General features: G+C 29.8%; 1 protein-coding gene across 4 annotated transcripts in view; it reads right to left on the minus strand.

The window, feature by feature from the left end:
- LOC129963793 (cytokine receptor-like) overlaps positions 1 to 24,389 on the minus strand; it is a 237,786-nt gene that overhangs the window by 198,316 nt on the left and 15,081 nt on the right. Inside the window, exon 1 of one of the 4 annotated variants that reach the window (XM_056078347.1) lies at positions 16,009 to 16,179. The exons of 2 other annotated variants lie outside the window; for them this stretch is intronic. The gene's annotated coding sequence lies outside the window, so the exon portion shown is untranslated. Of the gene's footprint in view, positions 1 to 15,863; positions 15,882 to 16,008; positions 16,180 to 24,389 lie in introns of those variants that run through there. One more of the 4 variants, XM_056078348.1, reaches the window with a different exon arrangement.

Here is a 24,389-nt window from a genome sequence, read left to right on the forward strand (position 1 = left end):
TTTACAATTATGAAATAATCCAAGTGATTAATTTATAATGGTGCATAATAACTTGCCATCCTTAAAAACTATGAATTTTCAAAACTACGATACTCGTTTCTAAAAATTCCCCACTCACATTTGCAATCGATAATTCGGAAAAAATAAGAAAATTTATTGGATGAAACTTTAAAAAATATAGTGTAGGAAAACAAATGCGGTCTTTAAGATTTAAAACAAGACACAAAAGAAATTCCACAAATCAAAAATTAGTAGATAGAAATATGAGAAAAAGAATTTGTTATTTGATGTTTCATTTGCCAAATACTGATTTATCTCTGTCCTTTACAAGTGGCTAAAATTCACTAAGTTTAGGATCTTGAGGAACAAAGCTTCAATAAATATTTGCTTCTTCACTATATCAACGGTATTTGCCATCCACTTCGAAAAAAAGTGATATCATTCCAAGACCCTTTTCACACTTTCTCTGAATGATTTTACTTCATCGAATTCTTCTATATTTAGAATTAATACAGGCTCGATCATATTTGTATCAAGCACACCTGCACAAAACTTACGGAAAGGAAGGCTTTTTTTTTGTGCTTTATTTTTTTTTCTCAATACGCTTTTAAAATTACTTGCATATATTTTAAGCACATTTAAAGAGAACACAGACTTTGAATTTTTTTTAAAGCTGAATTTCACAAAAATAATTAATTGTGGCAAACAGAAACACTAAGTACAATTAATTGGGCAATAAAATGAATAAAGTTATGCAACGAGTGCTTGAGATATTAAAAATATTGAAAAAACATTACATAAAAGAAAATTAGTCGACATCAAGAAAAAAAATTCGATTCTGAAAATACTGAAATTCCGAAATGAAATCCGCGTTTCTGTGGGAACGTGTCATATCTAGAAACGATTATGAATACACCTATCTGTACAGCAATCTTTGCCTTCTTTAAACTTATTCCTAATGCAAACCCTACAAAGATCACCTCAATATCTTCGGATCAGTTGCACTATCTCTTTTTCTTGGTGGGTTAACAATAATGCGAGGCTGAGTTACCTCCACTTCATTGGCAATCGTACCTCCGACGGGAAAGGGTGGGTCGTTCCCGCTGAATTAGGCTTTTATTTCAATCGCTGCCGTCAGATCTAAATCCGCAATTTCAGCATACGATGCCATGATGATGACAATTTATACAACCTCGCATGCCAAGGAATGATAAATTCTTTGTAATTTTTGCTTCTGTATAATAAAAAATGAATTTCCGGAAATTAAAAAGAAAAAAAAGACAAGCATTTCTAGCTATTCACATACAATTCAGAAAAATAGGAAATTACCGTCAATTAACATCAACTTTTTCGGAAACGATTGCAAAAGAAATTTTTGAACATGTAGGTGGCATTGTTTCTAAAAATGCGATATTTTCAAAATATTTATCATAAGAATCCTACTTTTCTAGTAATTGTGTTAAATTTTTTTACAAGGAAATCACATACTTCCAAACAAGTAAAGAAACACACGTTTTTATAAAAAGGCCTGCTTAATCTTGCAAGTTACTATTTTCTCAATCAGGGTAAGTGGCTCAAAATATTATTTTTACACCCCCATTAGAAAATAAAAACTTAGTAAAGGCAAATAACATATGAGGAATACTACCTACTTTTTGACACTTCACCATATTTGACTTTAAAAAGTAATATGATAGCATTAATGTTCTGTTCCCATATCGCCCCCATAGAGCAACGCCTATGGCCTTTGTATCCCACCCCTTGCCATCTTGTCACTATGCCTCTGATGTCAACATCTTTCCAGAAAAAGTCTTCTATTGATTTTTACTACTTTGGCTCGATCACATTAAAAAAAACCCTTCATCCCTACTTGTCATGATAACTCTATTTTATGGCACATAAAGAAGTATTTGCATTAGTTGCTAAATCTTTCTGTTTGTCTGTCTCATGTCCTGGAATAAATATTTTTTCCACTTAAATTACTTTCTGCTTTATCGTAGCTCTTTTAATGAAAATAACTCATATATGCACAGCTGTTTGCAAGACCTACATGTATTGCAAAATCCAAGCGACTACATTTTGTACCTTTCATTTAAGAGGAATACTTGCGACATGGCCTTATGATAAGAGGTATTACTTAACAGTGAAATAAACTCATATATACTGTTAACTCTTGTCACGAATTACTGAAATCGTACCAGATCCAGTATTTTCCATAGTAATAATAAACAGATGAACAAACAAAAGTTTATTACGAATTGCAATGATGTCATAAGAACATTTTGCAAGGAAGATATTAAATAAAGTGTGAATATTTCTAATGAATAATCTTTTTGAAATTTACTATGAGAATAAATAAATACATACCATCAATAGCTATGCACAATTATGTCTCCTTTTAATGACATTTTATCTGCTTTTCAAGATTATTTAACATTATGAAGATAAAATTGAGCCAATGCTATCTGGAAATCGCCTTAAGCAATATCTACTTACTATTTTTGAAAAAAAATCGAGCGATTTCGCCATAGTGTGAGATAATGCTGCGATACAGAAATTTCGGGATTTATGCTTTGTTATTAAAGTGACCAAGGAATTACAAAATTATTCAATTGCTTGTCAAATGTTCGCCATTTATTCTTGGTTTCGTAATGTTAAAATAAAAATCAATTTTTGAAAACTTAATTGAATAAATAGTTTCAGATAGAACGCTAATATTACCCAGTGGGAGTGTCTTCCTCAAACTTTCTCGCATACTCCTTAATAAAGGTGTTATACCAGAGAACGCCTTGCATGGCACTAGAGTACAATAGTTACAAAATATTAACCTTTGGCGCGAATTCAGCAATTTTATTGAATCTATCGTGTTAAATGTGGCGAGTTATTTGGCGATTAATCCTTGTATGCGGTTAATAACAACCGAAAATCGATTTAGATGCTTTTTTTCCTTACCGATGAAAGAAACATTTGACACAAAATTAGTTATCATATCCCATCCAAATTTATTTAACTCATCGCTTTTTTGAATTATCAAATTAATATGTTTCTGGAAATACAAACGGGCAAACGGTCAAGATTTCATTGGATTTGGTTCAAAATTTGATGCGTGTCTTGTCTACATTATAGATGTTAAATTTGTGTACAAAATCTTATCTACTTAGCGCTTTTCGTTTTGCAGTTATCTTATCAAGTAACATTCGAACAGAGGACAGACAGACTTCCTCTGAATGGACTTAGCTCAAAATTTAATAGAAATCTGCAAATTTGATGTAAAGACCGTATACCAAATTTCATCAACTCTAACTCAAAGCGTTTTTGTTACCACTGTTGCCACAGACAGACGAAAATTTTCCACGAAAGTGTTTTTCGAACTCAGAAAGATCTAAAATATGAAAATTCGTCGAAATCTCGAATTCGAATTTTTGGACGATTACTATACTATCTTTATACTACGTATAGAAGAAAGTAAAAAAAAAAACAAATTAAATACCAATATAGACAAATATGGATTTTTAAGCCCATTTACAAAACCCTGTACAAACATTCTTGGAAGCTGAGACGATAAAAGGAAAAAAGATAAAATGACAGTCTGAAAATCTCTGATCTAACTTTTCTTTAACTATTTGAATCGTATTGCCGCACCTTAAAATTCCAACACCAGAAAATCCAGTTAAATCTTTAATTAATTTTGATTTGCTTTAAGAACTTTAAAATGGGTTTCTGTAAAGTAAACAATCTCAGAAAGAAACAGGCAAGGAATTCCTCAAATAAAGTAAAAAAGAAAATGAACAAATATCAACCTAACCGTATCATAGGATTAGGTTAATACTCGGTTTTGCTGTACCAGGTACAAGTTGATAGTAATACTGGATTATACTTATTTTTATTTCACACTTCTATATTTGAAGCAAAGAGTAAAGAAAGCCTTCTCCATTTACAGATATTAAACATTATCTTTTTATAAATATTAGTTTTAAAGACTGCATCCTGTCCGCACCTTAACCCTTTATAGGGCCATTTTTTCTAGTCATATTATGTTAAAGTATTTTTAGGCTTGAAATTAGAATAAGAAAAAGGATTCATTTAGCTTATTAGATAAATTTAATTTGATTAATTAATTAATTTGGCTAAATAATTATTAAGTAACAAATCAAGACACATCATTTTGTCTCAGATAAAGAACTGAAGCATCTAAGTTTCTGACTTACTAAAAAAAATTGTCAGAACTTACACCAACCTACATAATTTCATACAATGACTGATAAATTTGGTGGGAAGCATACTTCCCACGGCCCTAGAAAGGGTTAAATTGATATTTACCAACGATTTAAATTGATATTTAACGATTTAATTTAACGATTTACTTTTAAATTTGTACTTTATTTCTTCCTAAAGCATTATTAAAAAAGTATATTTTTTACAAAACTTGGAAGACCGATTTTACTTTTATTTTTGAGCATTTCACCCTATATTTATATTTAGTTAAAAAATATAAATACTTTTCATTCAAGTGGTATTTTTTAAATCGCTTTTTTCTGAAAATGATGACCAATGTTTTATTTTTATTTATGCTCAATTTATTTTAACACGTTTTTATGAAATCGCTTTCTGTTTTCTCTATCTGTTTATCCGTACGGTGTAAATTTTGCTATCGATTTTAAGCTAACTTCTCAATGAGCTGAAGTCATGAAATTTTAAAAAAATAATTCAGATGTGGAGGGCATTGCAATATTAACTCGCTTTCTTATTTACTTGATTGGTACAAATTTTGCAATCCACGAGAAACTTTCTTTACCGACAGATAGTGTTATTGCAAGTCGTTAGCTCATCGAAAAGTTAATTTAAAATCGATTGCACTTTCACAACACAAGACTAGGCGTGCAGAATTTTTAAAATTCACAATTATGAATTTCTAGAACAATCTGTATGAGATTAAAAATCTATATATAGTTGGGAGAAATTACTTTATAATTTTAAATCCATTTTAAAAATACGATATATTAAAACGAAATATTTAAATAATTATTATGAGCAATAATTCCTTTGTTTGAATTACATAATTGTTTTGAATAAAAGAGAGTTAAAGCAACATAGCATTTATTTATTTATAGATAGTCCCATCATTCTTACATACCGAATAAATAATGCAAAGAAGCGTTATAAAATGAATTAAAAATATTTTTATTCCGAATAGATGTAAGAAATAATATATATCAGTAGTTAAAACATAACGCTAGTGACAGCATAACTGAAATAAAATGTTAGCATTTAGGTTGCTTCATACCGAAAGCGAATATAGTCCAGGATGTTATCTATTAGTTTAAGTTAAATCCAAGAATTATTACCGAGTACCAGATATTTTATCAGTTCTGTATCAATTTTATGCTCAAGATATTTTTGCATACTAAATACAAAGGGTCGGGTTGATACAATATCATCCAACCATACTTCAACTCTTCTGCTGCCCATGTAACAACTGACTGCCATTTAATAAATTGTACCTTTTTATAATTTTGTATAAAATCAGACTAAAAGAGTCAATCGATATCGGGGAAAAAATTTAAACAAAATGTTTTCATATTAAATAAAATAAATCAAGTACTAATGATGAAATAAACAGTATATCATTACAATAGCAGCAATAGGAAAAGAAAAACCAATTAACGAATGCCAAATTTAACTGTGCCAATAAAAACTAATAACATATTTCAAACTACAAGAGAAGTTCTGCAACAAATTTTCAATCACTTTTTAAAAAACTATTACAATTAAAAGTATTCATACAAAATTGTTTTAAAAAAAATTTCAATTTTCAGTATTAAGCGCACAAAACTATAATTTACGCTTTCGATAATCCATCTCAGAGTTTAATTAGTACTATATTAAACATTTTGCAAATTGACGTCAGAACAATTTACAGCATAAAATCTATGCAATACTACAGGTAAAAATTCTGTACTGAGGTGACTTTTGAAGATTTACCATGTAAAGTCTAAATAGAAAGAATACCGAAAAACACACAGAAAAAATCATAAATGTATTTCATTCAAGTCCTGCTTTGATTTGACTGATTTACCAATATAAAGTACCATAAACAAAACCCACCAGGAATATATCTGGCCTTTAAAAGTACAATTAAATAATGATCTTGAATTCCCCCTTTCAAATTTCCACGTCACAATAGATCACAAATTTTTGGTATCCGTTGATATCCAAATTTTTGGTATTGTATTCAACTCCACATAAGGACAAATTCCCCGTGCTTTCAGATTGCGAATTTCTTATACCCCAAATGAATACGGGACAATGCCGTCAGAATCTCATTTACTGGATGAATTTTATTGTTTTTTAAAAAAGTAAAGGCAAATTTAAATTAAAGAACTCGTATAATGCGGAAATTTGTATAATTAGGAAACCATATTTTTAAAATTTCTATTTGTTGACATTAAATTCACAAATACAATAAAAATGTCAATACAATACAAATACAACAAACATATAATTTAGTTTCATTTTATTTTTTAATCGTTAACATCCCGTTTTAATACAATATGAAAGCTCTCTTGAATATAAAACGTGAAATTTCGAACCATGGTCAGCTGACTTAGATGACACGTGAATACAGACCCTCCCTGAATTTTCAAGAGATAGAAAAAACGAAAAAGAGATCAGTCACTCTTATCACCATTTGTATGATAATTTCCGAATCGCCAGCGATAACTCAGAATAATTTTGCTATTTTCATCCAATTTAAATTATTTAATGATTACCGAATAATAATATTCATGAATAACATTTTTTTTTAAATTTTAGACAGATATTTTTAGCACGCACATTTTGATAAAACAATTATTTTTAATTAATTTCACCAATTAAAAAGATCACTTCTAAAGAGCATTAAAACAAAGCAGTCAACTTGTCAGGTAAAACAGAAAAAAAGGGCACTTTTATTACAAATGAATTACGAAAAATACATCTCTAACAACATTGAGCATTTCAAATACCTTTAAAATGTACCCCAACATGGCATTGTTCGCAAAACTGTTGGAAACTGAAATGCCTGCCATAAATCGGCGATAAATTTTCAGCGCTATTGCACGGTTGAGAGGCTTTGCAGAAATATGAAAAGATATTTCTTCTTTATTTCTTGTGTTTAATTTATCACACTGAGGCAGCGCGCGCAATTGCTGTAGGTGCAGTCAAGCGACGAGGTCAGCGTTATTTCAATAAAATAAGCAGCATTTGCGGATTTGAAACTGGTATGCAAGCTACCTGTAATTTTATTATTAGTCTCAAACGCGAGCCTACGCAAAATGTCAATGTGTAAAAATAAACAACAACTCGTGATGCCTGTCAAATTTATGCATACATTGTAAGCTACATTTTAACATTGTCAAACTTTCGAGCTCTTTTCTGTTTTCAAGTACCTACCTACGCAGTGTCTTCGTATTTCTTCATTTTGATGCTGTAACACTTTAAGTAAAGTTGAGTCAAAAAATTAAGAAATTTTGAAAATTTTACGTAAATTTGAAATATTCTCAGAATATTACAAAAGTTAGTATAATTTCTTTTAACGCGCAATACATTTGCTAAAACTTGAAATAAGTGAAATTTCTTTTTTTTTTTCGGGGGAGGGGAATCAAAAATGTAAATACTTTATAAACTTGAAAGATAATTTTAATTTTTTACGGAACATAATTCGCCTTTAAAATTTTTGTTTATAGTGGCATTTATATATTTTTACGTCATTCAATAATCTTATTTGCAAAAAAAAAAAAGAAAGAAAGAAAGAAAAACAAGAAGGAAAAAACTACGATTTCTAATAAAATCTTTATGTGAAATCTTGTTTCGCAAATCTATACTACGTGTTTAGAACACAAAATTAGACTTTAAGCAAATTTTAAAGTTCTCTAAATCCATAGTCAAGAAAATGAATTAACACAAAACTGATATATACAAAAAGCAAACCATATTTTTATGTTCGTGTCTTTCAAATATCTTTTTTGATGTAAATAAGGAATGCCTATTTTGTGAGCAGCATAAATTTGCGTCAAAATACCACGAAAACAATATCATTTATAAAACGTGGATGGCAGCAAAATAAATGACATATGTCAAAAGGCAGTTAATTAAAAATATTCTTTTACCTTCAAAATCTCAGAAAACATTTCTTAAATTTGCCGTTCCAACTGAAATGAAAATTAGAATTATTACAATCAATTGTAAAATGTCTGATTGTTTATTTTTTTTATTTTTATATGCTCTAGATGGTTAAATGCAATATTCTAATTCTAAATTCTCTCCTATTAAAATAAAAAAAAATCGCCAAACGATTAGTAGAATAATTAATTTTGGAATGCAAAATAAGCCTTAAAGCAATATAAGGAATTAATTGCTTTTCCCGTGCCATTAGAATAATCTGAAATTTCAAGAAGTCATCAAGTCACTCTCTTTTAGAATTTCTTTGAACTGGTTATCTCTCAGAAATTTTCAGCTTTATATTGTAATTCCAAGAACACAAGTCTATAAAAAAAATCTAAACATTATTTTAGTTTTTTCTTTTTGATGATTTTTATATTATTCTCAGATTTGATTCTAAGAATGAAACATATTATATATATCATGTAAAAGATATTTTCACTAAACGATTTTATACTTTTCATATGAAAGATTCATATTAAAATATGATAATGTTATCATCTTATATATAAATACACATTTTGCATTTGTATCCAAGCTATTATGATTACGATTTAAATTATGTTACCAAACAATCTTTCGTTTCAAAAACAAAAAGAACAATTCTTTTCCATTTCCACGTCACTAATCGTTGTCAAACAAAAACATTGGCACTTGCTATAGCCAAATATTGGAGACAATATGGCAATGTAGCTTAAATAATTTCTAAACTTAATGATCATCTTGGCGTATTAAATCTGCGCCGGAGTAATGGAAAAGTACCAAAAATTCCATTTTCATCTATGGATTTTTGTACAGATAAAATAATATATTTTTTAAGCATTAACTCGGAGCGCTCAAAGGGATGGAAGAGGGGGAGGGCAGATAAGGGTCAAGCAGGATAAAAGGTCGAAAACGTGGTCTCTTCTGGCCTAGTCATTTTACCTTTTCCGTTACGATAACACGAATTTGCACTTTAAGGAAATTAATACATCCCTCCCCCTCCCCCCCCTCCTAAAAAAAAGGAAACCGAATTACCATTACTAATAAAAAGAATTTGACTATATTCTATATATAGAAAAAACTAATAAAGAAAATTCTTTATACATTCTTTTTTTAAAACTAAATTTTGTTCATATTTTAAATAAATTTTTTGTCTATCAAGAAAAACTGGGACATTCATAACCGGTCATAATAAGGTTTTCAAGCAATGACAAAAAAAAAATTAAAATTGGGGCAGTTCCGGCACATATAGGACATTCAATCACTTTAGTTCAAAGTAAAATGACTATATTTTTCTAATGTTCAAGTCATAATGTTTAACTAGTTAATAAATACAAAATACTGGACGAAATTTCAAAATTAAATTTTAAAAATTTCCAAAACAATATGAAGTAATTAATAATTGGAACTTTTCAAATAAAGCAAATAAAAGTTATTAATGAGATCTATTGCGATCATTTCCTTTCTGCAACAAATAAGAATGACGATATTCTCTATATAGTAAAAATTTAGATCAAGAATTTATTTTTTTGAAATTAATGTTTAAAAAATTAAATCTGGACTATCTATTTTTTCTGCTATGAACTGCTTACTTACAATAAAATTTGCGACAAACCGAGGTATGAAATTTACATCTCAGATAAATAAGTGCAGTAATCGGGATTCTAGCTTGCCCTTTAACATTTTAATTCAGAAAAAAAGATTAATTTAGCAAAATTTGTCTTTGAGCGCTCATGCGTTCGATAATTTAAAGCGGCGGTTAACGGAGTGCATGAACTCAAAGGGTCTTCACCTCCTATTCTATATTTACTATGTTGGAAGAGAATGACATAACAATTACAGTTGCATAATTAAATAAAATATACAGGAAAAAAAATTTGAAAAGTTTTTAAAAATCGGAAGAAGAAACAAAGGAAGAAAAGGGAAGCAAAAGCAAAAGAAAAGAATATCTTTTGCATAACAATTTTGTCGCAAAATGCTTTCGCCTTCTTAATCCCTTGATCTACGAATTTATAGCACTTATTTCGATAATATACTACGTTTGGGACATTTATTGTTATTTTGAACCATTTAATCACATAAAGGGCAAAGGATATAGTTAACTGTCAAAAAGTGATTGGTTTTTCTTCAATTAACTGTTATTTTGAGTTAATCATAAAATTTTAAAAATCCACAGGAGTGTTTAACATCTAATCTAAACACATCGCAGCATGAAAATGTATTGGGTTTTATTCGTTTATTTTTAAAATTCACTCTTAATTGTATAACATGCACAATAAAGTAACGTGCCCACAAAAATGCATTAAATAAAGTCGCGACGTGCGCATGTATAAACATAATAAATAAAACAACTAAAAGTATTGTTATAAAATATATCTAAAATATTTTTTAAATATTAAAATTAATGAAATTTATAGTTATATAATTTAAATTATAGTAAATTATAGAAGAAATTGATTCATTACAAAAATCTTCTATAATAAATCTTTGTAAATTATAGAAAATTAAATTAAAATATAGAAAATTATAGTTATATATCCAACAGTCTGCCCTACAGATCGTTTAAAAAAATTTTTACAAGATTAAGACAAAATTATAGGATTTACAAGATTAAGACACACAATGATTTACAATTTCGCATGAAATAATCAAAGGATAAGATATCAGCATATAAATACTATAGTTTAACAAATTTCTGTAACTCGATGGTTACGGTAAGTGAAGGGGTTAAATTATAATATTCAGCTAGTCGGTTACTGCATATAGAATGTGCATTTTTTCCTTATTTGATGAATATATAAATATATATACTCCATCATACAAGCATAGTTTCTTTAGTTACCCTATATTCTTTAATCAAACACTGAAATGCTGTATTTATGAATATTTCATCATTCATAATGCAGACATATTCACAGTACTTATAAGCTTTTACATAATTAATCATTTTCCATCTAGGTTTTAAGCCCATTATCTATTTTAGAGTAAGACAGCAACGTTTACGATTTTAAGGAAATTTATCCATGGATTAAAGGCAGCAACACATAAACAGGCAAGTCCAGAAACAACGGCCCGCTGTGATATTCCTCAGACGACCTGAATATCTTCACAACAAAAACCCAGTTAATTCAGCTTGGAAAAAAAAAACCGTTCCTCACTTAACTGTTGTAAAGCAACAACAGGCCGTAGAAAGGCGTCTCCACGTTCTTGTCTTGCGGTTTGAACTTCGTAGCCGATATTACTTAAGATTCTGAAGATGTTAAAGCAACCATTTAACCACAGGGTTCATATCAAAATTCAAAGAAGGCTATTTACGGTTTTGAGAAAGTTGTAATTAGAGGTGAACAAGGCAAACGACTGCATAGAGAGCGTGAACACGATTTCATGTTTTTTTTTTTTTTTTTTTTGTGCATGATAAAAACAAAATGGCTTATCCTTACATATCGGTATTGAAAATCGTTTTCTGGGACTTCAACAATAAATCACACCTTCATCTGTGACGGTTAAATTGACTTCATTACTATATAGTGTTGACTATGAAACAGTTTCAGAACTTTTATTTTTATTTTTTGTTAATCCTGACGTCGAACAGCTGGGAGCAATTTCAATTTAAATTCATGATGATATGACATAAGTAGAAATGGGCAATAAATATCTAAGACATTTTTCATGAGAAATTTGCATTATTACAAAAAAATAGATAAATATTGCCTAATATTAAAGAATAATAAGGTTCTTAACTTTATCAAGCAGATATCTTCATGGAAACATTGTTTTTTACTTTCAAGAGAAGGGGGTAACTTACCAAGAAAAAGGGATTGCCATTTCATAAAGGTATGGTAAAGGTAAAGACCACTATAAAGGTATTGCATATTCAGATAGAGCACGTATATTTTAACAATAATGGATGAAATCAGAATGAAAGGTGATTTTTAAACTCATCCATAATTTTTTTTAATGTCAGTTAACAATTTCTTTCGAGATAAATATTTAAATGCATAATATGTATCGAAATGAGCATTTCTTCTTTATTTCTTAAGAGAAATTTTAAATCTATATCGTAATTTGTGGCAACAAGTATTGTATTCTGCTATTGCCACAAATTGTAAGAAAATGTTTTTACATTTAAAAAATAATAATCAACTTATTATCCTTCAAGCAAATAATATCCAATTGCATACATTCTTTTTTATAAAGAAAATAAATTATCACATTCAGATAAAGCATAAAGGACCCGTGAGAGTTGTCTCCCAAAAACTTTCTCGCATACCCTCTAATAAATTGTTATGCCAGAGAATGCCTTACATGGTATTAGCATACAATAGTTACGAAATATTAACTTTTAGCGTGAATTTAGCATTTTTACATTATCTGTCGTGTCATCCTTGGCGAGTTATTTGGCGATTAATCTTTGGCATGCATTGATAGTATCCAAAAAACGAATTTGAGTTTTAGACATATTTTTCTCAAGCGATTGAAACAAAAATTACACAAAACTGCACTCGCAGTCACATATTCCCATGCAAGATTTGATATATTTAAGTCATTGTGTTTTTGAATTATCGTGCGTATTTTCTTCTGAAAGAACAGACGGATTGACAGTCAACCCGTAGTTCGATTTGGCTCAAAAGTTGACAGGTCTCTACACAACGGATATTAAATCTGTATCCGAATTTTATCTCGAGCTCTCTCCACTTAATAATTATTCGCGTTACCTTATATTCTCACAAATGGACAGACGGACTTCCTCTGAACAGATTTTATTCAAAATTTGATAGAAATCTGAAAATGTGACCGCACACCGAATTTCAACCGTCTAACTAAAAACGTTTTCGAGTTAACTTTATTTATTTCTTATGTGGAATATATTTTTTGAATAAATTTGCATTCATTTTTATTCCTACTGGAATATGAAGTCTCAGCAATATGATATAAAGAACAAAACTGAATTAATATACAAAAATTCCTTCTTTTATTCGAATGAACATAGCTTATTATTGAAAGAAAATATTGATCTGCAAAATTTGCGACCAAATTTAAACGTATAAATAATATAATATTTTTCTTAGTTAAACACGGGTGTAACACATAATTATGAATTATAATATGATTATACTATATGAGAGAAATCGTATTATTTTCATGCTTCCCATAAAGCACTTCGGTCACAATTAAACCAATCGCCATTTTTTGAATTTCGGTTTTTCTACCGCATTGTGTGACTATTTTGCAATGCAAATTAATATGAAGCTATAATCCGGAAATGCAGAGAAATGGAAGCGACATCAACCGAATAATGTGAATTTTAACTGAATATAAAATGAATTAGAACGATTGGTTTTGTACTGACATTCTAAAAGAATAATGATTATTTAAAATTCTAACAGACATAAGTTTAAAACTGTAAAATCCGCATTATTGTAGCTTTCAAACAACGAAATAAGCATAATTATCAAACCTTAACTAATTTTTAAAACGAATTCAAATCTATGTCAATCATAATTAACAAGTCTTCTTCGTCAATGCCCCCAAAGAAGTCACAATGTTTAAAAGCTTTTATGTTTTGATACCCTATCAGTCATATTTAAGAAATTCAATTGAAAATGCTAATGGAAAAACAAGTACGAAAAAAAATTAATACTTTCGAACGCCAATAAATACCACTTATCTTTTCAACTTGGAATTCAAAATTTCTTATTATTATCATCGTGGTTAGATGTGAAAAAAAAACGATAAGTCAATGCTCTGCTAATGGCATAAACATTTCTCAGAAAAATGTAAATCTTGACATCCCCAGAATACTAATAGCTATAATCCTGATATAAAACCGCGCGAAAAAATTCTTGTTTTTTTTTTTTTTTTTTTTTTTTTTTTTATTGGTCTCTGTCCACGCGGCGATTTTGTTACAAAGATATAATTTTTCATTTTAATGTCTTATTCCTTATACTGTTTGTTAAGAATTTTTTACATAATTTTCTTCTAATATTTTTTTACCTTATCTTTTGAAAATTTATTAGTAAAAAGATCTTATCTATTCAAAATAACTTTCTAATTTGAAAGGCAACTATTTTCACCTGGCTTCAGTAATATTGTATTTTTCGAGACATCTTTGTTAAACATCACTTTCACCGAATAAATAATTTTAAAAAAACCCAGCAAATTTCAAATACATATTGTTAATTGTATTGAGACTTTGTATTGGCTCGAATAATCTATCCCAGAACCAAAAAGAAATGCGTCAATTTTTTTTTTCTATTAGTAAATATTCATTTAAAAAATAATAAAAGATTAGCTAGATTGAATTTGGTTTAGTTTAGTTACATTAATGTTCTACTTTGAAACTACACGAAGCTATTTTGGGATTGGACCTTGGAACTTTTGAATCTGGTCAGATGATGATGAACCAGTACCAGATACAGACCTACCATTTTGGTGTAATAAATACATAATAAATTTATTTTCCTAGCTTATTGCATTTTTAATTACCTTTATTCACAAAGATTTAATTTGGTTTAGTTCAGTTATATTAATGTTCAGGCGGCGTCCTGGCATAGGGGTAAGCTCGTCTTCCCCGTAATCTGGGTTTCCCGGGTTCAAGTCCTAGTTCTGGCATGGTTATTCTTCTTCTATCTGTGAGGCGCTGGATGTGCCCACTGTAAAAAGGGGTTGTGCAAGCGAATGTGACGCATGAAGTAGCCAAGTCGTACTCGGCCCTAATTGCCGCTACTGGAAAAACAAGAGACGCTCACGGCTTAAATCGCTGACAGATCTGTGAGCGGGCTTGTAAAGTGCCATAAGTAACAACATAATATATTAATGTTCTATTTTGAAACTAATCGAAGGCTATTTTGAGACTGCACATTGAGCTTTTGAATCTGGTCAGATGATAAGAAACCAGTACCAGATACAGATAGTACCATACCAGATATCATTTTGGTGTAATAAATACATAATACATTTCACTTGCCTAACTTATGCATTTTTAATTACCATTATCCACAAAGATTTAATTTGGTTTAGTTCAGTTATAATAATGTTCTATTCTGAAACTACATGAAACTATTTCGGGATTGGACCTTGGACTTTTGAATCTGGTCAGATGATGAGGAATCAGTACCAGATGCAGATCTACCATTTTGGTGTAATAAATACATATCAAATTTCACTTTCCCAGATTATTGCATTTTTAATTACCATTATTCATATACAAATATTATTCCAAAAATATTTTAACTGTGTACTGATACAACATCTTATGTAAAGTGTTTTTTATTTTAACAAAATTTTCTCTTTGCATTCGTGAAAAAAAAATAATGATAACTTGATATATCCGATTCGAATTTGAATAAATCCTGGATATCTACCCAATCCGGAACAAAGAGAAAAAAAGGCGGGACTAGATCGAAAAAGTGAAGTGGACAGATCTGTCTTGCTAATATCCTCAAGAAATTAATGAGAAAAACAGAAAATTTGTAACAAAAAAATAATTTTAAAAACGCAATATTAAAATTAAATCATTCTTCTTATATATCAAATAAATTCAAATGTGAAATCATCCTCCATAACCAAGCTATAAATTTTGTTACAAAAAAAATGCATTTTTGCAAAAATAAATAAATTTAAGATCATAAAATAGATAAAACAACATAAATCTAAAAGAATTATGTAGTTATGTTTCTCACTTGCATATTCAATTGCTTTTTTCATTTCAAAATAAATCTTTAATATTCACACGTTCGAATCATCGAATCTGCACACTCCAATGCCGTCACTTCGAAATGGGCACTCCCACCATTAAGTCACACATTAAGTAATAATGTCGCATACCTTTTTGTTTGTTCTGGGCCAAAAGAACTTGCCAGTAGTGCCCTTGGACCTGTATTCTAAAAGTGCATTCGAGGGTTAAGGGCCCTTTTGGCGTCAAATTGGCGCGGCAACTAAGCAACTAAGTCAACCAGTTTCCAAGGTGATGGCACGGCGCGCATACTAAACGCAGTTCGATCCCCACAGCGAGAAACGAAAACAAAAATTTATCGCCAACGTAGAAGGATTTCATGAGTGACATGCAACGTCATATCAAGTTCGTCTGATATGTTCTAACTTAAAAGATTCGATGTTATCTTTCTTCATGTAACTGAGATTAAGCGGTTTTAAGGATGAACAGATTCCGCATGTCATGCGCCATGTACCATGAAATCAATGCATCTTTGTTGACGAATTTACCTGTCAAACTGCCGTGTGTTTTTAACGCAGATGATTCGAAACAGAAGGCTAAAGATTGAACAGCTGCGAAATGGGATGACGCTATCAGCCAGGATTTGAATGTCAACGATAGAAACTCCTGTATTTCCGATGTGAAAACTTGAATTTTAATCGTTTCATCTAAATATAGCATTAGTCGTGGTCTTTTAGAGTAATAATTTTAATCATGTCAATTATTTTTAAACCACTCTTCATCGGAATTGAGGCAAATAAGAATTTGAATTCAATTCAATTTTCAAAGAAATTAAAATAAGATGAGGAATTTTTTTCTCTTGATTTTTAAAAATATTTCATGAACAGGAATTTATTACTTCCAAGGAAAAAACTGTTATTCCTGTTCCTTTTATACAGTATTCAGAGTAAAATTTCACAAGAAATTTAATTTGCATGTTAAACAATTCTTAGACATTATGCTTACATTATGCTAACAACCCATTCCATGGATAGAAAGCAGCATTAAGGATAAAATGATTTAATATTGTTTAAATTATTTTGATAATAAGCATTAATCAACATCGCTGATACATGTTAATTTTAATAAATAATGAAATTTTAGTAAATATAAAAATCTCTTAATTTCAATAAATACTAAGCAATTTTTATATTAAAAATAAAGGAGGATAAAATAATAAAAGAAAAATAATGGCAAAAATCCATAAAGACAACTTATAATTACCAAATAAAAATTATCGATTTATATTTTTATTAACATAAATAAAAGTGAAAACTTCTAAATAATTTGTATGCCAATGCTATGGAATTCCAATTATAGAACAGATTTTCTTCGAATTTCGCTTCCAAATATATTATAAAGCATAAAAAAAGTTTAAGTAAAAGTTTCGTCATAATTAATTCCATAGTTATTTTTTTTTATCAATGAAAGATTACAATATTTCCACTCTCAACCTTGGGGAAGTACGAATTAGTTATAAATATTTTTTTCTAGTATTCAGAAAGCATATCTAGACTGCAGTTTTTATATGTTTAAGAAATTTTATAAAGCAAAACAACAATTTGATGACTACTAATTGACGACATATGGGATATTGTATGCAGAAAGTGCGATTATGTTAAGTTCACTGCAATCCCTAGAGGCAATGCGTAATTTTTAAAAATAGATTATTGATTTACAATTTCTCAAAATCTAGGGGGAGAGGATATCCATTTTTTTTTTTTTTTTTTTTTTCGAAGCAGTTGATTTGCATTTACGAAGCCGCAGTATGCCTCCCTCGATTTGTTTTCTACAAGTTATCACTACTTTTAAAAACCGGTGTATAAAAATCTTACTGAATTAAAAAAAAAAATTAACAAGCAGGGCTTGAAATTGCCTTACTATTTGTTAAAAACAACTCGTAGCTTTTAGAAAGTCCTTTGCTCAAAAGAATTAATTCCTAATTCTCTAATGTAATCATTTTTGACCTACGAAAATTCACCATTTTCTTATTTATCAAAGAAATCATTCAATTCATTAATACGGAGAAAAATAAATAGAGAAAGTAGATTTTTTTTTAGTAGAGTTATACTTATTTAAACTTAAATCAACGGTTCTATTCTTTCTACAAAATATATTCTCCACCAAAATTTTATTCATAACAACCGGTTTTCTAGCTGGTTCATTCCAATCCAGTGCGGGGGCAAATTCCAAGAACGACCGAACTAATTACCTTAACCAACTCAGGTCTTCGCTACATTAATTATTATTATTAAACGAATTAAAATGAAGGAGATAAATCCTGTTAATGAAATACAAAAATAATTTAGAAGAAAAACATGGTTTTATTTGAAAAAAAAAAACTGATTTATGTGCGTTCTACTAAAATGACGAGACATACCGGATTAACTTGAACAATTTTGATATTATATTCTTCATTTTTGTTTTGAATAAAAATTCTGGATTAGATCGATTTGATTTAATAGTTATATTAATATCCGTTTTCGAAGCACCAAGAACACTATTTTGGATATCGTAATTTTTAATCATGCTTAGATGACAATAAAATGCATCAAATTGCGTTGCATTTTACCTTCAAGTCAACTACTAATATTTAAAAAATGTAAAACAAAGATACATACGATTTCATTCTTTAGTTTCTGAAAAATCCTCCTAACTAATTTTTAAAAAATATTCAAGATTCGCAATGAAATTTTGCTTCATACATCCTAAGACCTGGTATTTCCAAAAACTAAAAATTAAGTTTACAAGTCTGCAAAAAAACCAAAAAAATTTAAAGATAGGATAATAAAATTCATGATTTTAACATATTAGATGCAACATTGAATTCTGTAATTACAGGAATTTAGGTCCATTACATTAAAAAGCTACGAAAAATTTCATTTAAGAAGAACTCATTTTTAAAAATAATTCTTTCCAATAACTAGATTATCAAATTGAAATTTTAATGTCCAAAATTTAAACGGCTCCGTGAAGTAAAATATCAAAATGGTGAATGATAATTTTAAAGAAACCTAACTCCAGATCTTTCTCTGATTTAAAACAATAAAAAAAATTCAACAGCGTAATTTATTTTCTAAAAATTTTAATTTCATAGTAATTTAATTACTTTTTATCATTTAAATCCAGATTTAAAAATAATGAGAGTAATCCATCTCTCAATTTTATAAAAAAAATTCATTCCGAATTGACAAAACTAATTTCAGCACAAATTACAACACAAAATTAGATGTAAAAAGCAATAATATTATGATGGAATTTTGCAAATAAACTTCCGTTACAATTATCTTACCCCGTTTATACTACGAAAAGAATATAATAATAATTCTAAAACAGATATTAATCCTGAGTTGCATACCCCTCTCGCAAACATCTTCAGAAATTTGATACTGAATTTCAGAAAATTTGATCCCTGATTTTATTCATAGTAAAATACAGAGAACGTTAAGCCGACCTTCAATCTAAATAATTTGTAAATGTAATTATGATGTCATAAAAGTTAGGACTATAGAGATTAAGTTATTCTGATTGCATAATATTTCACCCTGAACTTTCATTATAATTACAAGAAAAGTTAAATTAAGCCTTAGTTATTGACTCAAAATCTTGCTGCTTATCTCCAACAGACTATAAAGAGAACCGGATATGAAATAACGAATAAAAGTTAAATTTGTGCCTATTAAAACTATTCCTTTCTAAAATGTTAAAATATACTTTCGCGAGATGAAAACTGGACTATATCAACACTTTTTTTTTTCTTCTGAAAGAAAATATGTTTGATTTTCTTGTCTCGTAATTTAAGGTTTGCATTTTTCAAAAATCATCTTCAACGTTCAGGCAGAAAACAATCATTGGGACCAAGGACGAGGTCACCATCCTACGAAAAAATTTAAAGCAGGCGATTCTCTGAAAATTTATTTGCATAATGAAGTAGATTTTTCTAATGAGCTGTGTTTTCTTAGAACTAATTGCTGTGACATTCTTAAAACAGACTAAAAATATGTTAAACAAATAACATTCTACAAATAAAGAAGGAACATTTCAATTCAAAAACTGTCCTCAATTTTTGACAGTTATATTTAAACTGAACAATTCTATTCAATTAGATTTTATTTGAACAATTTAAACATGAAAAATAAATTATGCTCATAAATTATATTGCGAATTCTTCATGAAGAAATCTCTTAGCCTTGAGAGGTTATGCAAATTCATATTTCCAACATGGCATATCGCTATTTCTAACTATTGATAAACTGGCTGGAATTTTCCACAATCTGGCAGGTGAATAATATAAATACATGACAAGCTGTTACATAATATCTTTTCATCACAGTCTAGCAAATTTTTCATTAAACAAGAGTTATCATATCGTGTAACTGATAGGAATTCAGAAAAAAAAAGTAATCGCACTCCTCATAGGAACCACATTAAATATGTCCGCTTGTTCAGCTTTAAGAGGAAATTTGTTAAACCACTTACCTCTGTCTCATTAAATATAACGAACGTCTTCCCCCTCCACCCCTTTTCAAACGATCTTCTTGGAGCAGGTGTCTACATTTAAATAGTTACTTTCCAAGTATATAGTAATTGACGAGAATTGCAATTCTTGCAGCGTTGTTCCGCGATGTTTTCCCACCTTTCAAAAGTTGCATGGAAAGATCCCATAGAACCTCAACAGGGAAGACAAACATCCAGACCCAAAAAGCGTGGTGGGTGAGAGGATGTGTTTGTTTGCTCAGGCCCACTGCTTATGAAGGTTGATCATAACAAGCAAATAAAAGAGACCATCACTGAGGCATTTTTACGAGAACATGGAAAAGTGAATGTTTTATTGGACACTTTGCTTTCCATTTGAAAAGTCTCTGCACATGCAAAGTTCAAAGCGCAATGCTTGCTTTCCGAGTATGTCACCAATAGTGTTCCTGCACGGAAGGAAGGTTGGCGACTTTCTGGAGAAATTTAATTCCAAGAATGCGTCACGCTTTAGTATTATCAAGTTAACGGTTTTCTATCTGATCAATTGCCAATACTTTTACCTCACGAAAACATGAACATCTAAGAAAATTCACAAATATCTGTGGATTATATACTATGTTTCAAAATAAAGAGATATTATGTACTTTGAATGGATATTCTACAAATCAACTTAATTTTCTAAGTTGTCTTTGATATATCTTTTTCAAAAAATTATGAAAAGTAAAGCTTAAAAAGCTTTCCAATCATTTTTCAGCACGGAAAGCAGGTTTTCGACTTTCTAGGAAAACTGAAGTAAAAAAAGAAATGCGTCACATTTACTAATATTTAACGAATCTTTAACGAAAAATTGCCAAAGCCTGCTTCTTTTATTTTCTATCAAACCCTGTAAACAAGTGAGAATATTTTAATTCCAAAAATTCATTTCAAGAATTTTTATGAGTCTTTATATTTCAGACCTCCATAGTAGTGAAAAACTGTTTTTGGAATAACGTTTTTCCAAGTCACTGTGACCACGTTAATTGAAAGACACAAAGAGCTAGATAAAATACAGCTCGTGCTCTTATTATCATGATTATAGATCAGCATTAAATATTTGGACCAAACTTTTCGATATAAGATACACTTTTCCTAAATATGGACACCATTTTATACTATCAAGCTACATAATAAATCATCATATTGATAAAGAGTTTTTTTAAACAATGCGTCTCCCTTCATATTCACCAAAAATATTATATACAGTTTTAATTATCACATTTATTTACCTTCACATAGAAAATGCAATTATTGAAACGGGGATTTTTATACATTATACATTTTGCTTTCATTTTAAAAACTATCTATACAGTAAAGCAACGTAAGCTTCCAAATATATCAATAGCATTACATCAAATCTGAGAATGGGTTAGTGATCTTCAGAAGAAATTAAATCGAAGAAATGCGTCACGAGTTCTCATAATCTGCTAATGGATTCTTGTTTAATCTATTGCCCGTACTTTCTCATTTGTATAATTATCGTATTTCCTAAGGTCGAAGATCGATAAACACAGACGTAGAAATCGGAGCAAAAAAATTATCAAACCAGTTATATTCATTAATATGTCTACCACTGAAACCAGGAGAAATATAGTTTTACATTGCATAATGGCATCAATAAGAAAACAAATGTCGAATCGGGTTGACTACAATCGTTTATTATGATGCTGTATTAAATGTAATTGAGCCCATTTATAAGTGGTATACTTATGCGTAATTATATAACCTAGTGAACTTGATACATGCTCTTATTATTAAAGGTTCTATTATTGCAACCTTTATTCAGACTTTCAGAGAGAATATTTTTGAAGTGATAAATAATAAACTTGCTTATGCTATTCAGTATATCATTATCTAGATTAAGGACGTTAATATTTACGTCATTATCATATTAATAAGGCTCTTATTAAGTCACAAAAAATGCTCAAATATATTGCATAATATTTCATAAGTACGATAATGGTAAAAAAAAATGAAATCTGTCACGCAAAGTTTTATTTCATCATTCACAAAAAGAAAAATTCGTCATTTAAAATGCTCAAAGATTTCGTGATTCATCGGTTTCATGAAATACTTTTCCAGTCTATCTTCCTTTTTCTTAATTTTATAACAATAACTACAAAAAATTATTGAAAATCCAGAATAATAATAAGGGGGGGGGAGGGTATCCTTCCGTGAACTTAGCTGATCTACTCTATTTTCTTTTTGTTCTTAAATGCATCGTCTGAACATGCAAGATATTCCTTTAATGAGTCGACAAACTCAGAGGGTTGCCAGTAGAACATCAAGACGAACAAAAATTGCAATGGAACATATTGTTGCACACTATGCTGAGAGGGTAGAAATCACACAAAAAGAAAAGAAAAGAAAAAGGGGGAAAAACGCACGCTTGTTTCGTCATCATGCTGGAACGAAAAACTTACAATAATAATTACAAAAAGATTTATTTGATTATTTATTAAAATATTTGTTGGAAGTGATGATCGCTTACATCATTGCACAGTCTAAACGTAAAAAGATTTCCAGATGCGCTTGAAGATACAAGATATGCTTTTGATGTCTGCCGCAGCGACGACAATTCACATTATGATATCTTTCGTTGTATTAGTAGACTTCACATAAACGAATGATTTAAAGCGACTCCAAAAGCAGAAAAAAAAATCATACGGATTGAAATCCAAAGGCCAAGCAATCGGTCCCGCTCACCTGGTGCACTTCCATGGTTATGTAAGTGATTATTATATTCGTCGGAAAAGTTATGCAGATGTCTCGTCATGCATGAACCACGTGCCTCGATGCATCGCGGCCGACACACTTTGCCACATTTCCGGAAAGACATTGTCAGAAAAATAAGGTATGGTGCTCTATCCAGGCATTCGGGCAGTAAGTACAATATCCCAATAGAAGATCACCTATGATTCCTGCCCATATGTTGACATTTAATTTTGATGAGAATTTCACGATTCGTTGGCATGGAGATCATCCATCGTACACATGTGTGCATTAGGTGTATATTATCTTCTAGATACAGAACCTGCATGCATTTTTCGAGCTTCTGAACATCTCAATGTGGTTTGCGACACGTTCCACTGCACTTTTTGTTCCTCCTGATGTCTTCCGAGTTTGTTGATCTATTAAAAAACACCCCACACATAGTAAGGGGGGAAGCAGTGGAAGAGAGACAACAAACCCCTTGAAGTCACTGCTATTCTGCAAGCACGAGTGCTTCTTCTTCGACTTCTGTGTGTAGTAATGCAGTAAAGTATAGATTCTGCTTCGTGATATAATACAGGAAACTGATTATCCAAGGACATATTCCTACTGAATTAAAAATTTGACACAGATCAGGAACTTGAGTACAAGACCTTATGCTAAATTTTATTAATAATCTTAATCGTTGCGTTTTTTAACTATATCGTTGGTATACGAGTGAATATATGGATCAATAAATGATCGCCCCTTTCATAGACTTGGTCGGAAATTTAATATATGTAATTCAGATGATAAATCTGTATACCAAACTTCAAAAAGGTCTTTGAGTTTTTCAGTTATCATGTTCACATACATTCGGACAGGCATACAGACAGATTGCTGTTCAATGCATTTCCTCCAAATGTTTATAGAAGTCTACAAATCTGATGCTAAGAATACATGCAACATTTTATTGCTCTTACTCAACATGTTTTAGTGATATCATTTTCATAGACAAGCAGACAGAGAGTCAGCCAGATATAAATCGTTTTTCGAACTCAAGAAGGTATGAAACATGAAAATTGATTCATTTTTTGACGATTATGATATTTTTGTATACTACTTATAAAAAAAAGTAAAAAAAAAAGACCAACTGAAAAATATTATGTTTAATAGCTGTATAATCGTAACCATCAACATACATGAAATATAACAATTCTTTGAGGGTATAATTTTGCTAATATTATAATCAGAAATAAAGAGTCCCATGCTTTTTAAGCAATAAAAAGCA

Source organism: Argiope bruennichi, chromosome 3 (genome assembly GCF_947563725.1).
Source record: "Argiope bruennichi chromosome 3, qqArgBrue1.1, whole genome shotgun sequence".
In the NCBI taxonomy this organism is placed as follows: Eukaryota; Metazoa; Arthropoda; class Arachnida; order Araneae; family Araneidae; genus Argiope; species Argiope bruennichi.